The sequence below is a fragment of the Lampetra planeri genome, chromosome 34 (assembly GCF_965212315.1).
Source record: "Lampetra planeri chromosome 34, kcLamPlan1.2.h2, whole genome shotgun sequence".
NCBI lineage: Eukaryota > Metazoa > Chordata > Hyperoartia > Petromyzontiformes > Petromyzontidae > Lampetra > Lampetra planeri.
This window is the reverse complement of record NC_136140.1, coordinates 605,548-620,916: the sequence shown is the minus strand read 5'-3', so window position 1 is coordinate 620,916 and position 15,369 is coordinate 605,548. Positions and strand designations below refer to the sequence as shown.

At 54.3% G+C, this 15,369-nt stretch overlaps 1 protein-coding gene across 1 annotated transcript in view; it reads right to left on the bottom strand.

Moving 5' to 3' along the window:
• LOC144730013 (FERM domain-containing protein 4A-like) overlaps positions 1–13,785 on the bottom strand; it is a 116,629-nt gene extending 102,844 nt beyond the window's left edge. The window contains exon 1 of the mRNA XM_078610455.1: positions 13,529–13,785. The gene's annotated coding sequence lies outside the window, so the exon portion shown is untranslated. The remainder of the gene's footprint in view (positions 1–13,528) is intronic.
• Between the last annotated feature and the right edge of the window lie 1,584 nt (positions 13,786–15,369).

Genomic DNA, 15,369 nt, shown 5'->3' with positions numbered 1-15,369 from the left:
CGTGCGTGTTCACGTGTGTACACACGTGTACACACGTGAACACGTGCGTGCGTGTGTGTGTATGTGTCTGCGTGTGTAATCCGGTAGAGTGCACCACTCGTAGTTGTAACATCACTGTGTGTCAAATTTGGGTCAGGATCACCCAGCCCATCACCTTTCTGGTATAGATAAAACGTGCACCACTTTGTTGGGAGTCAACGGTAGTTTGTCCTCATTGGGCCCCCACCGTGGAAACGTGGCATTCCCAACGCGGGCGCGGGGTCGCCGACAGACACAATCGTCGCCCCGTTGCTCGTTTTGGATTTGGATTTTTGAGATTGTGAATGGCGGCGAGCATTCGCCTTTTGCCGTTCCCAATATTTGACGCAGCCGCCTGGCTCTGTGCCACGTAGTTTTGGCATTTCCCAAATCGCTCCCACATATTTAGTCAGGACGTAATGTTTAAACTTCACGGCCAACGGCATTTCTATGTTTTCACAAACCGCAAGTAACAGCCGCAGGCTTCCATTAACCATTGTGAACAAGTTGTGGTCAAAGTGTAAATAATGTCCCTGTCGGAGCGCTTGACCCAACACTGCTCAAAGCCTTTGTTCGAATCCCAGCCTCCAACAATTAAGTTAAGCCAACAGTTCGGTAAAAAAACACTCCTAGGCAAAACGCACTGCAAGGTCAATGCTGTCTCTGAATAACAAAAAATGTGCGGGACGTGGAATGGAAATGAGTTCTAATTTGTGCAGAATTCCGGATACTTTCAAAAGCAAAAACTAATTTAGTGGCTACATTGGCAGGAGTGCTAAGAAGAGGAAAGCTTTGAGCCGCGAGTGATGAGTGCGGACGGTGCGGCGGAGGGAGGCTTCAGGTTTCAGGCCCCTGGGGAATGGCAGGAGACCTCCGACCCAGGATGGTCGAGGGGCACGTCGAGGGGAGTGGGGCGAGAAGAGAGATGCGAGAGGCAGGTACAAGCGATTCCACGGAGGAGGTTGAAGAGGACGAGGGTAATCTTGTAGTCGATCTCAGAGCGGATTGGGAGACAGGGGAGCGATCTGAGGTCCGAGTGACACGGCCGCTTTCTGTTACAAAACCCAACGTCAACGGCAGAGGTGGTAAAGTTTACGGTCTTGCGCTGCTTTTAAATCCTTCCAAGCACGGATGGTGCGGACAACGATTGCTCGAATGGAATGTCCTGTTTAACGCACCGTGATGTAATCTCGATGATGTCATTGCGATCTATACCGTTGAGATTTACAAAAGATGTTTGCAGTTGGAGGTTCGAGGGTCACCGAACTCAACCGGGACGGTTTCAGGGCAATGGTTCAAATGCAGGTTCGGCTCGCCGCAAACTGAACTGTGTGTGCTGGAACGGCTCAGCCCAGTCACCGATGACACCGGACAAAAACACTCAAGTTTACTGCGTATTTACTTAACAAGTTACTGCAGAAAGAGGCTTAAAGGCATGCATCGATGTGAACAGAAAGGAAAGGTTGCAATGGTTGGAACTCATGTACAGGATAAAGGAGGCCAGTTACTGAGACAAACATTGGAGTGGCACCCAGAGATCACAGCAGCCAAGGGGAAGGCTGAAAGCAAGAGAGAGGGACACCGTGGGATCCGATTCTCCGAGTCCGGTGTTGTGCGACAGCTGTGGGATCTGACGGAAGGAAGGGATGACAGACGAGGCGTGGTGGCATCCGTAGCATTGGCCGCATGACCTCTTGACCTCGCGATGCACTGAGGAGCTGGCAGATTCAAGCTTCGAATCTGTCAGGTAACACAGATCGCAGGACAGTTTCTTGAATGAATCCAGTGTGCATTGCATCATTAAATGGGAGCATTTAAAAAAAACTTTCAATCTTGGAATTTGGCACATTCCATGAGACAGAGTTGTAACGAGAGCTCCGATTGAGACGCAAAAAAAATCAAAACAGCAAAGGCCCCCCCACCCCAACCACGGTATGCAACGATAAACACACAACGGAAGCGCAGACTTAAAATACCAGAAAGAAAATAACCTCTAAGAAAGTCGCAGCGTGGAAAAAGAATTTCGTACCAACGACCCAACGCCACTTATCAGCTCGCGGATCTAACCAGCCGCTGGCATGTCTCGGGAAGCTCGCGATGATGGCCACGTCGGAGCACTGAGCGAGGACCGCTGGGATCCGAGCTTCAAATCCACGCTGCAGCCCCGCCGACTCGATGTGTCTGCGTCCACCTGGCCGCCAAGAACCGCGCAAAAACAAAAAACCCATCCTGCCTGCAAGGAGCGGTGGAGCAAGCAGATACCGGACAGGCGACCTGTGCGCAATGTCAGCGTTTCCCCCCATACGGGAGGACTTACTCGCATTCAAAACAAACTAGAAAAGCAAAAATGTCCCAACGTGTCCATGCACCAGCCTCCCGAAAAACAACACGGCAGAAGCTGGATATGAGCACACCTCTTGGCGGCAAGGACAGCTGTGCTTATATCAGAAGTTGACCTTTGCCTTCCACCACCAGGAGGCAAGTTTCAAGTGTATTTGCCGTAACCAGGTGAGAACTCAAGAGACCATGCCAGAGACTTTGCAAGAGCGACCTGGGGCGTGAGTCTCCCAGTAAACGCGATGATTGCTGCTGTATCAGTGGGGGAAGCTTTGAATTTGGCTAATTTGGACCCTGACACCGGCACACAAATGGCCGAAGAACGACCACTGTTTACTTATGACAAAGTGGTACTCGCTCTATCCCACGCCAGAGAGATGATGGGTTGAGTCAATCCCGAGCCCTGAAATGAACTCGCAACCTTCCGCGAGTTGGGCATACGACCAACAGCTCCATGGGGCTGGCTAACAATCGTCATTACCACAGCCATACAAACGGAGCATGATCAGTAACTTGTATCTTAATTGCCATCAGGCTTGTACTTAGCAGGGTGTGCCTGGGGTAGTCGCTATAGGTCCACACCCTGCATGGGAGATTGCCTGTTAGAACAGGCTGTGCCCCAAGGAGACTGGTCCACAACACCCTGCCGCCTCTTTGTTATTCATCGTTTGTTGAGAAAATACGACGCGTTCGCGAGCCCGCCGAAGCAGAAGAGCGGCCGCTAACAAACAGCTCCCCGTGCGAGGGAGCGACTCTCCCAAGCGCCGGAAACCGCCTCATGCCGGCACCTCCATTCCTGAGACGGCACGGGTCATTACGGCTAAAATACGGCGTGGTGCTGCTGCCGCGCACGCCGCTGACAAAGCACACACGTTTCTAGCGCGGCGCTTTCAAAAATAGCCCGAGAGAGAGAACGATCCACGGGGGCTCTCTCCGACTCACGCCCGCCAACCTCGACGAGGGGTCGCATGGCACCCGCCGCCGAGGCAGTCTGCACGGAGACGGCGGTTCGATTCCCGCTTCAGCCACTCGGTATTCTTCAGGCATTTAGCAAGAGTAGTTGATCTATGAAGAGACTGGCCCCCACCGTCAGCATCAGGAATGTCCAGAATCACAATCGGAAAATGTATTTATACTGCAGGAATCTGATGAGCTATTAAGCTCTTTTTCAGAACGTTACAACAACAACAACAAAAACACGATAGGAGTGCAAAGTCTAGGAATGGTAAAGAAATCACCATCATTTTTTTTAAATCTCACCAGATAAAGCCCCATGAGCTATTAACTTAATTTTCAGAAGCGACCTGCCCGGCTGTGGCCGGTGGTGGCGGCACCCCCTTCGACCTTCGCTGCAAAGCTCAAAACACACAGACGCACAGACGCACAGACACGTAGAGTGTGCACACACGAGGCCTACATTACTCGCACTGGAAACGGGGTTTGTATTCTCGTTACAAAGCACGCGCTGGGAACTTCTCCCACCACACACCGCTGCCGTCTGTGAGAGCGGGAAGCGAGCGGGAAGCGAGCCGGGATGTTTGTCTTGGCAGAGCCGAGCACCCAAACACGCGGGGGCATTCCTCCTTTTAATCGACTGCTGCTGTTGTATTTCTTACCGTGCCCGTATATATACACGTACAAAGATAAAGGTCCCCCGTATAGCCTCGACTGGCTCTCGGGGCAAGTGTTGTCAGCGAGCACCTATGAAGGCTGGCACGGCACACGAGGGGGTGAGTAGAGAGCACCATGCCCGGCCGCCTTTGTCTCCCCAGTGGCGGTGTTTTACACTCCGCACCAGCTCCACCAGGTACACAATGCACACACAGTAAGAGAATGGAGTTGTGCCCATCTCCGTCGATGGCATTGAACCAGGAATGGCAATTCCACATTCCCTGTGGCGACTGTCGATGTTCCGCACGTTAACGTCAACGCAGCCCTGTCCATCCACTGCTGGACAAGGGCCACCCCCGCCGCTCGCTGTGTGAATCACAGGGGGAGGAGGGGGCAATTTGACGATACTTCACCACGCTGATCAGCGAGGAAGATGGAGTGCATAGACGTAGGAGCATGGTACTAACCAAGATTTTGCTGCCCTGTCCTTTGCTACCAACAGCCCAAGCCAGCTGGAGCACCTGCTGTACACACGGAGGTCGTCAATCCAAGTTCGGCGAACCAACCTCTCGCCCACTGTGCCCGCTCAGCACCCGCCCAGTGCCCGCTCAGCACCCGCCCAGTGCCCACTCAGCACCCGAGAGCTGGCGAGAGCGGGCGAGAGCGGGCGAGAGTGGGCACGTTCCAGAAAATCTGGTCAAAGGAATTGCACAACTGTATTTGCCCTAGAGGGGATGAGCAATTTCAACCCTGACTGTGATTTACATTCGACTCCCATCATCCCTCCGGGGGTCGATAAAATTAGTACAGCTGTGTGTGCAAAATAAGCAATGGCTAGAATGAGGATTTCCACCATTGGCTCAGGCATGTCAATGAGACTGCCTCTCAACGCTCATTTGAGCAGGAAATCACCGACTTGGTGCAATACATTTCACCTGGTGCAGTGTGTTAACCTGAGCACCGGGGAGACAAAGGCAGCCTGATACAGAGCCTTACATACCTCCCCTTTGTGTGATGTTCTGGGCTTAAGGTGCCCGCTAACGGCACTCGCCCCTAGGACTTACATATGTTGATATATCCCCTGCACCATGTCGACTCCAATACTGCAACGCTAACCTCTTGAGACAGTAAATCCAAGTGAAATGATATTAGCTATAAACACACACACACACAATGCATAATGCAGCTCCAGTGAATTAAGACTCGCGGCATTTAATTTAATTTAATGTTTTAATGGCGCCAATTACAGCGGTCAAATTGAATTGGGTGCCGGCCTGCATCTCAATTGGCACTCCCTGTGCAGTGAATGAATGTCCAGACCCATTCCCCGTTAAGTGCAAATCAAAGTTGTCACATTCGTAATGCGCCGCTCCGCATTCGGGCCGCGGGAACAAAAGGGCCGCTTGGCACGGTTGCTAGAGCGCAAGCCGGAGAACGCCCGCAGGCGTTCACGGCTCCGAGTAGACGCTCAACGTTCGGCGAGCCGATCGGTTTACGTCCGTCCGAATGTGGCACGTATTAGTCGGCTACCGACCCAGTAATCGAAGTCGTAAAAAAATATATGAAGAAGCGTTGGGTTTAACCCCGGAGACGCGGTTTCGTTTGTGATCACCGTTCGCCTGTCAAGTTGCATTTGGGTTTAATGTAGAGTGCGCTGCGCTCAGGGCAAATATATACTTAAAGCAGAGTCCATATCGTGTGTTTAAAAGTGACAGAAGTCAAATGCCTCTCCGCACGAACGAGCGCACGTTGGGCTCCTCTCTGCGGCGGCTGCGGCCCGCGTGAGCAGGCCGAGCTGCAGCTCAGTACCCCAAGCGGCTCGAGGCGTCCCACACTCGCGACAAAGCAGAGGTGCTGAAGACGCAGCAGCGTCTCGAGAGAAACTCAACTCGTGATATTTTCACGCTGCTGAGCCGAGCCCTGACGACTGTGCTCACAACACTTTGACTGCCAGCTATGGGGCCCGTTAGCTGTCATTGCGCAGAAAGGGTAAAGCCTTTTTTTATTCAATATCTTGATACAGGCAAAAGGGGGTCATAGCTATAACTGCTCAACCCGAGCTATTGAACGCTTTGATGTGTGCATTGTCCTTGTTCCGCTCACCTTTTATCAGCCTTTGGTCGACAGTACCGGTGAGACAATGCAATAAAGCCGGTCTCTGGTACAGGCCAATCAGTTTCAAGTACAGTGCATACATTATCAAAGCATATTCATTTGCATGTGTTTTTTTACCACAATTTAGTGTGGTAATTGGTGTTTATTTTTGTGTTTGAACATCTTAACACCCGTATTTAGGCCAGAAAGGCTAAATCTTTTTTTCTAAATCATTCAATAACACTCCAACCACAGCGCCACCCGGTGGGATAAACCAGCAAGCGACAAAATAAATATCTCTCGCGCCACTCAGCTTCGTGAACACCGAGCCCGCCGTGATCCCCATTCCCCCACGGACTGGGATGGGTACGTACGTATGTCCAACTTCTTTCGCACTGTACGTATCTAGCCGCGCTAATTGGAGGTGCGGGGGGCAGGCACGGCGCGTGCGTGGCCGCGCGTGGCTGCTCCCATCTCCATCTGTGCCCGTGCAAAGTTAAAATCCACGTCAAGGGTCGACTCTGCTTGTCGTCCACCGGCCGGGGTATAGAAAAACGCGACCCAATTTGTTGGAAGTCGCCGGTGATGTCCCCAAACAAACAGGACCTCTGGTTTCCTCCCTCAAGGCTGCCAACGTAGACGCGTTCGCCCAGAGACGAGCGTGCAGTTTTGCAACCTCTTCGGCAGCCGCTCTTCTAGCGCAAGGTCGTGCGCCGCTCGCTGCAAATTCTCAACGCAAAATTTCTTCATCTCGCCACAAGACGCCGATAGCACGAATGGAATCGAGAGAGGGGGGGGACAATCAACAAAACAAAATGAGGTCACATTGCCCTGAGCTAACCGGGAAGAGGGCCTCCTCCATCCAGCGCTCCCCTCAGCCCCCATTGCCAGCAAAGGGGCATTATGCGCAGGCACCGGCGCGGAAGGGAAGCGTCTGAAAACATCGGCTGGGCCTGGGGTCACGGCACCAGCCACCCCTCCCCCTGCACCAGCGGCTCTCGCGTGCGGCGGCCCCTCTGTTCGCGGTAGCGGTGGCGGTGGCCGCCGGTAAATATTTGGTCAACGAGTTTCAGGCTCAACGTCGAAGGCCGACGGAGACGTTCACCGTTGGATTCTTCGTGAGAGGTCGTGCTTGTGCCAGGGGTCATGTGCCTGTGCAGCCGTGCCAGCCTCGCGGGGTCGTAGTCCCGGTGACTCCCTGCTCAATCGAGAAGAGGGCAAACGCTCGCCTTCATTGGCGATCCTGAGCCAGCGGTGAGAATGGCACATTCCTACAGCAGCGGCCCGTGGCCAAAATCATCGGAAATGCGCCCGATCTCGTGACGTCACACAAGCTCAGCAGGCTGGAGCCTGGAGACTGGGTCAATGTGGGACCGCCATTAAGCAAGCCAGCTTTTCATCGGCAGCTGCAGGGGTCTGCGCTACACCGTGGGCAGCAGACAGTGGAGCAAAATGAATTGCCGCACTTCGCTGCTACACTCCACACCTTCACCAACCTGTGTTCTGCACATCTGGTATTGTGGACTGACAAAAGGGCTGCACATTTTGAGTTGTGAAATGCTGAGAGCCCCGCTGCTTGGGACGTTTGGGCAATTTTCGCATTCGTGTGGAAGGGCACCAGATCACTTGGAGAAAACCCACGCCTATGAGGGGATTCAACTCACAACGTCAGAAACAGACTTGCTCTGCTGCCACCTACGGTCGAACTTGTAGAACTGTGGGTTGGGCGTCCGCACGCAATCTCTGCGCGAGCCACCAACCCTGCCTGCGGAGCGCCGGATTTTTTAGAACGCCGCCAACTCTGAGGTGGCGGTCAACGCAACGATGGCGTCTTACACGCCAAATCTAACGATGCGTAGAGAGGTCAGAAATCGCCTTACTATGGTGCCCACTATGGTCCAACTCTACTGAACATCTGTGAAAGAGAGCATTATAGCTCCAGCATCGATAAAGATTCTCATTCCGAAATCCCGGTGACGTTGACAGATTCCCCAAGGGGCAACTCTGCCGAGACCACGCAGCCACGAGCTCGCTCACCACCACCATCCAGCCGCAGGGAGCTTCACCTGCCGTCGAGTTACCAAATCCACGGCGCAATCAGCCACGCGGCGTGCAGTGAAGCGATGGGGCGTGGTGCTGGACCACCCACCCCCTCTCGTGTGTCGTGCCGGCCTTCCTAGGTGCTCACTCAAAGCTTTTGGCGCAAGTCCGTTAAGGCCACACGAGGGATCATCGTCTTTGTGGTTAGACTGTCAAGAGCGGACCCTGGAGGCCAAGTGTCTAACATGGAGCAAAAGCAAAATTGTGGTAAAAAAAATGAAGAGAGAGAGGTGTGGTGGCCTCACTGCCTTGGACTACGGTGGCCTTGATCTCCGTGGTGGCAGTGGTGATAATGGTGGTGATGGTGGTGTTGGTGGTGTTGGTGGTGTTGGTGGTGGTGATGGTGGTGATAATGGTGGTGGTGTTGGTGGTGGTGGCGGTGGTGATGGTGGTGGCAGGGGAAGGGGATGAGGAGGGGAGACATCCCAGAGTCGAATGTCAGGGACCGGGCAGACGGCCACGCGGGCTCAGGGGCAGGAAGCCACGTGCTCACGTTCCCAACGCGAGCGTCGCACGCGCCCGGTGCGTGTGCGTAGTCTCGTGGCGCCTACACGTCACAATCGGCGCGTCTCCCTGCACGGACGAGCGCGAGAGGTGCGACCCCGTTCCACATTCCTATAGCAGGGAATGCTAACCTCAAAAGGGGTTCGCAACAAGCCGATAGTTAGGAGCACACGTGACCGGGCGCTGCACTCTCCGTAGCAGCGCAGGTGGGAGGTGGAGATGGTGTTGGTGAACAAGACTTGCTCCCAGCAGGGAGACTCTGGCTATTCTGGCTTCATGACGGCCCACACGGAGTTTGTTTACAGGCTCGCGTTGTTTTTAATAGGCACACGAAACGTGTGGCTGGATATAGCGGGCTAAGTTTACGTGGATCTGCTTAAACGGGGCAGTCGGGTGCAGCGGTCGCAGCGTTCACTTCGGAGCCACAGCTCCTATGAGACAGTCATCGGATCATCTGGACGGAGAATTACCAAAGTGTCACGACCTGCAATAACTTGGACATTAGAAGAACCTTTCACATTATCTATGTTAGACTGCCATCACACGTAGGTTGAGCAAAACAAATTCACCTTGCAAAACAAGAAGCACTTAAGCAGGTTTCTCAATACAGGGCATATGAAATGTCACTGCAGTAATGAGCTTATAAATAGATATATATTATATATAGAGCCGACTTATCGCAGTAGTTGCCCAATGGAAAGACTGCCCCAATGTGGAATTTCCACCACACACTCGAGTGAGAAGCAAGACATTTGGCGGTTGATTTTCCACCCAAGCCGTCTTTACATATTTAGATTGAAAATAATTTTCTAGAAACCACAGCAACACCAAGCTGAACTCGGGTGCAGACTGAACAGAAGGCGAGCTCTCACTTCGCCTCCCAGAGCACAGCAGCAAAGTGAGGTTGGTGGTAGCCCGGCTCGTCCGGCATGGTACAGGAATGGTGGTGGCCGGCACCACGTCCGTCCGTCTGCCAGCCCACAACCGTCTACTTGGTGATGTTCATGAGCAGCAATCGAACCCGTGTGTGTCCACACAAACACACACACGTGTACAGACACACACACGTGTACAGACGCACACACGTGTACAGACACAATACCTTGCACTTGCCCCTGCCCATTGCCCCAGGCTGGGCGTCAGCGACTTTCCAACACAGCGCCGTTGCGGTCTCTTCAGCGAGCCTCCGCGCAGTGCCGGCGGCGTCTCCTCTAAAGCTCACGGCTAAATTAACCCCCCCGCTCTCCCCCCGTCGCTCGTGAGACGAGCAGGCGAGAGGGGTAGGGAGCGAGCGAGCGAGCGAGACAGTGTGTCACTCGAGAGCCCGATGGAGAATTCCACGGAGGTTTATTTTCGAGCCCCGCCGCCGTGCAGGGCTCGCTCGGCCCGCGGGGCGCTCCGTGGGGAGCCGCAGAGCCGCCTCGTCCCACTGCCGCTGCTCGTGCGCGCGAGTGTGGGGCGCTGGCGGCGACGAGACGCGAGCGGCAGGGGATGTCCACAGCAACACGAAGCAGGGTACACGGGTTCCTTCAGCGCGTACGCAAAGCGTGCGCGTCGAAACTCAACTCGGGCGACTCCACGCTCAATCACCACCGGCTAGTGCTCGCTTATTACCCAGTAGGAAAGTTAAGGAGTTTTATACACTTTAACAACGCGATCAAGATCAAGAGGACGTCAAGGGCAAAGCCATTGACGCCACCAGACCTCGCTATCGCTCCCTTCCTTCTGCCAGATTCTGCAGCTGTCGCAGTTGACAGCCGGTCTCGAGGAACAATTCCCGGCCCTTGCTCAACGGACCACTGGGCGCGCGACCGATCTCGGCGAGACCGATCTCACAGTCAACACAAAGCATTTCGCGAAAACTCCGTTCAAATGTTTTGCGTTGCCGGAGCAAAAATCACTGCAGGAATGTTCGCATGCGTAACGGGGACTTCTATTGCTGGCTCCGCTTGGCAACGGAGGGCGTGTTTGTCAGCATGTGTGCGTGCGTTCGTATGTGCTGCCAGCATAGCATACTGGCGTGGCACAGATGTCCCCTATTCATAGCCCAAACGCAGTGCCTTCAAGTGCATTCAGTTCATTTCTGAAATGCCACGATAATCATAGCTCAAAGGCAAAAATACAACTCTCGTGGCTTCTGAATGTACAGCATCTAACAATTCGGCGTTTGCAATAGCGGAATAGATGTTTTTACGTACGTAATATCGTTCGAAAGAATAGAGATCGGCTTCAGTGATAAGCGATGGGAGCCCGCGGCTCAGCGCGTCGGTGAAACAGCACACGGGCGGAGAACCGGATTATTTAAAAAAAACCACAAGCGGCTGTCTCAATAGAAGCGCATCTCAAGACTCTTACACGCGCGTGCAGAGGAAGCTGAACATCCCAAGGCAGGAGAGAGGAAACGATACAAAAGCCCAGAATGATGACGATGATGATGAAGGAGGGAGGGTGGCCGAGAGGTATCGCAGCAGCACCCAGAGCCACGACAAAAGGAAGACCCTGGGGCTCTAAGATGTTCGGATCAAACTTAAGAGGCCACCATGTGTAATAGCCATCGGAATTATGGTTGTTTTTCCAAAGTAGAAAAATTATACAAATGTCTAGAGTAGGGTGGAGCAGTGGCAAGGCAGTTAGCACGCTGCACTATGAACCTGGCGACCTGGGTTTGAGTCCCGGTCGTGGCTAACATCGGTGGGAAACGGCATCAGAACGGTGTCCCCCCCCCCCCCCCACGAGGCACGGCGTGCCGCGGCCTTCGTCCGGCAGCAGACTTTTTGCTCTCGGTAATGCAGTGCTACTCGTCTCATTCAGCCACTTACAACAACGGCACTTATGAAATCTGGCAGCAGGAAGCGATGACAACAGCATTGGCCGCGATGACCTCTTCTTGCCCTCATCTTTCATTTTATCAGGCGAGCGATCATGACACCCATCGTCAGTTTTGCCAGGAAGGCCTAGAAACTCCACTCAGGCCAAAAGTCAACGTCTCGAGGCCAAGCCAAGAATACCGGGTGATGCTCATCTCCACACGTGATCCCGAGTCAGCGGTAGAAAGTCGTTCTCGCGAAAGCGCTCCTGCAGCGCGTAGATAAAAGAACAACTGCATCTTCACGTGTTTTTAAAATGTCCAGCACGTGACCTTTTCATTGTCATCGCCAGTGAGATGTCTATCAGCCCCTTGGTCGCAGGCACGCGTGCTCCGGCAGACACGAAGCTACTTGGCATCAGTCACTCAACACTCCTCACGCGCTCTGCCGGGAACGATGCCGCTCTCGGCAGAACCTGGCGCTCACGCCGCGGCGTTTGTCGGTGCGCGCTGCGCACGGACGGCTCAAGCGTCGTCAGAGTGCTCAGCACCGAGGTGGTGGTCGGCACAGGTTCACCTCCTGCTGCAGCTGCCCGCTGCGCCGTATGCGGGGATTTGCCAACGGTTGCCCCGGTAAGCTGCAGCTTGCCTTAAGGGCATTGCCCTCGGGGTGCTACGATATGAGGCATCGAGAGATGGACCGAAACGTATAACTGGGAAAGGAACGTTGAGTAAGCATGGACGCAGAGGGTTAAGCTGGGTTCGCAAATGCAGCGAGTTGACGGGGCGCCAAATGGCCGCATGAAAACATCTAAAACATTACTGCTGCCCGTTACCAACGGGAACGTGGACAAGCAGGCAGCACACGTCTCCTTCACATACCCCCAGCAACGTCAACAAAATAATTAAGTATTTATTGCGCGACCTATTATTATATCAGCCGCACACCACAGCGTTGTGGGAGTGATTCAAGACAAGCAAACTCGGGAACCGGTGTCTCATCATCAGTGGGGCTTGCTTTAATCAATGCTGGTCAACTGCTGATCGTGCACGGAAGGATGCTCCCCCCCTCTATTGACGCTATGGTGCCCTAGTTCGACGCGAAATTCTATGAAACTGAACTCATGATAACCAATTCGCGTCGCTGTTGTTAATGGTGATCGCCCATCCAGGCGCTATCCGGGCTTAACCCTGCCGAGCTGTCGATGCCCGAATAGATACACAGACCAGCACGCGGAACTTTGATGATTACAACAGCATTGTCAGCCGATTCTAGAATTACTATTACACTGCGATTTCATTTCGCTACGAAAGACAGAACTGCGGTTGTAATTGAGCCCCGGTCTGACACGCACACACACGGTGCTGGGTTTCCATTACAAAAACACACACAGGACCACCTTGACCACAATGGGTGACATTCAATTCGGGTCTTCTTGAACACCGCCCACTCACACACTGCATGGTCCCGAGTTAAATGACACCAGCTGGAGCCAAGCAAGCCCCATTCGTTACGCTGGTGTTTGTCAACAGCACGTGTCCGCAGAACCTATTCTTTGGTTTCACAATACAGCCAGAAGTGAGTAACATTTCACCACTTGTGAGCCACCAATTGTCAGAAACACACTACACCAGAAGCCTGACAATCATAAAGGGTTTGTACATTGTATAGGATGGCTACAAAAACGACACCTCCTTGAAGAATATCGATCACACACAAGAGCAGCAAGACAAATATAAATAAAAACATTTTTTTTAATACGTTTCATGAAACGGTACTATAAAAGAACAGGTTTTATTTCTAACCGACATGTGGCGATCTTCACCAACTTGTACTGACCAGCATGGTGAAGTATGGTCAATCTCGCCTCCACAATTAACACGGCACGGGGGGGGGGGGACACACCTTCATCCCCCAGCGCACTGACAAAGAGGCCTCGACAACTTCACGCACCGAGTGACTTCTCCAATCCCATGCAGACGGCCGGAGGGAGACGGAGAGAGAGCGACGTGCTAGAAGGGAGACATCAGCGGACAGAGAAGACAATCAAATGTCACCTCTCAGTTTCCCCCAGTGATGGTGGCGTCGAGTGAGCGGCCAGCCCCGTGCCGAGAGCAGATCAGGGGCGCTGTGCACATGGCGCGACGACGTCTCGGGCCGGCACCACCACCACCACCGCCACCATCGCCGCACCAACGCCGAGACCGCTCGCTAGCTCGCCGTCCCCGCGTCGAGGCGCCAGGCACCACCGAGTGGGGCGGCAGGCGGAGCGAGCGGCTTCTGCCGCTATTGTCTCACCTGGCTGCAGCCAGCCAGACTGGTCCGTGCACCTGCGACTGGCAGGACTGTACGGACGAGGTGGTGGAGGGGGTGGAGGGGGTGGAGGGGTTGGAGGAGGGGCATTGTTGCCACCGCTGCTCATTGAGGTGCACGGCCCCGCAGCCAGGCGAGGTAACGTTTTCAAGGGTGAGACCATCGGGGCTGAAACAATGCCCGGCGTGCCCATGAAGGTTGCTGCTTCGTCGCCGTCTGCCCGCCCAGTTGTGTCCCCAGTGCGCTCCCGGCGTCGCCCCCTCGAGACGGGAGACATTCCCCTCGAGACGGGAGACGTTCCCCTCGAGACGGGAGACGTTCCCCTCGAGACGGGAGACGTTCCCCTCGAGAAGTCTCGCAGCGAGCAGCGGGGACATTCCAACATCGCGCCAGAGAGCCGCTCCCGCGTGGTGACGTCACAGGGGGACTTGTCAAGAGGCCACGTGGCCCGAGTCACGGGGAGCGTGCGGGCAGCACGCGGCGGTCGCCAGCGATTGTGTCAACAAGCTCAAGACGGTCGCAAGTAGCACTGCCGAACATGAATCTGTGATGAGGATGTTGGCTAATGATCCTCCTGCAAAGCGCATAAAACGCACGGTGTTTATTTAGTCCTCCTAGCGGGTGTGATGAGCAGATTGTTCCCCCCCACCAATTTTGTCCCGATTGTGCTGTCTGAAACGTGTCACAAACTCGCAATCCTCTCGAACGCTCGCTTCACAGAGCGGTGCGACCCGTTGTGTTAGAGAACAGCCCACAGAAGTTGATATCACAGAGCCACCCCTGAGAAGTGAATTCTGGTCCACGCAGTTACAGGGCAGCACTTTCCCACCCGCGCTCTGCATATGAGAGTAATCATGTTCGTCGCGTGACAGTGAACTGGAATTTTGCCAAATTTGGCGCAGAACCAAATTTAGAGTGATGTCATTGCCGATTCAGTTCAGAACATCAACTGACTGCACTTCAGAACCCGGTTTAGCCACAGGATTCGAACCCAGCATCCGAGGTGTGCCAGCTTAGTGCCCTGACCCGGCCACCTAACCCAACAAGCACGTTGATGATGTATTCGCCGTGCGGCCACGAGTAACAGTGTTGAGACCAACAACAACTCAGTTGAACCCTGGATCTCAGCAGCACTGGCTCAAGATGGCTGTGCCATTTACGAGGAAATATCCGCAGCGTCTTCCGTGTGGCGGCGGCATCTCCGTGGTTGTCGCAGCGCGGCCGGGAGCGGTCCCCACTGTCGTGGGGCAGGAGAGAGAAGCCAGGGCTGCTTCTTCGACGGATTTTCAAATCGGCAGGACCCCTCCTGTCTGGCACTCAGCGAGGCTCTACTTGGGCAAAAAAACAGCGGAGATTTTAATCCCCAAATATCATCACCACGGGCGGGAGTGGCGATCGCCCCGAGCGCCGGGTGCGGTCACACTTCCAGCTGTTGGGAGGCGACTCCCTGCCCAGAATAACCCAGCACGGCCCCCCACCCCACCATCGGGTGCAGCCCCCCCCCCGCCCAGCACAGCCCAGCACAGACGCCGCAACCAAAACAACCGCCCTGGGTCCCGCGACGCTCTAGTTCCCAGGCTGCCTG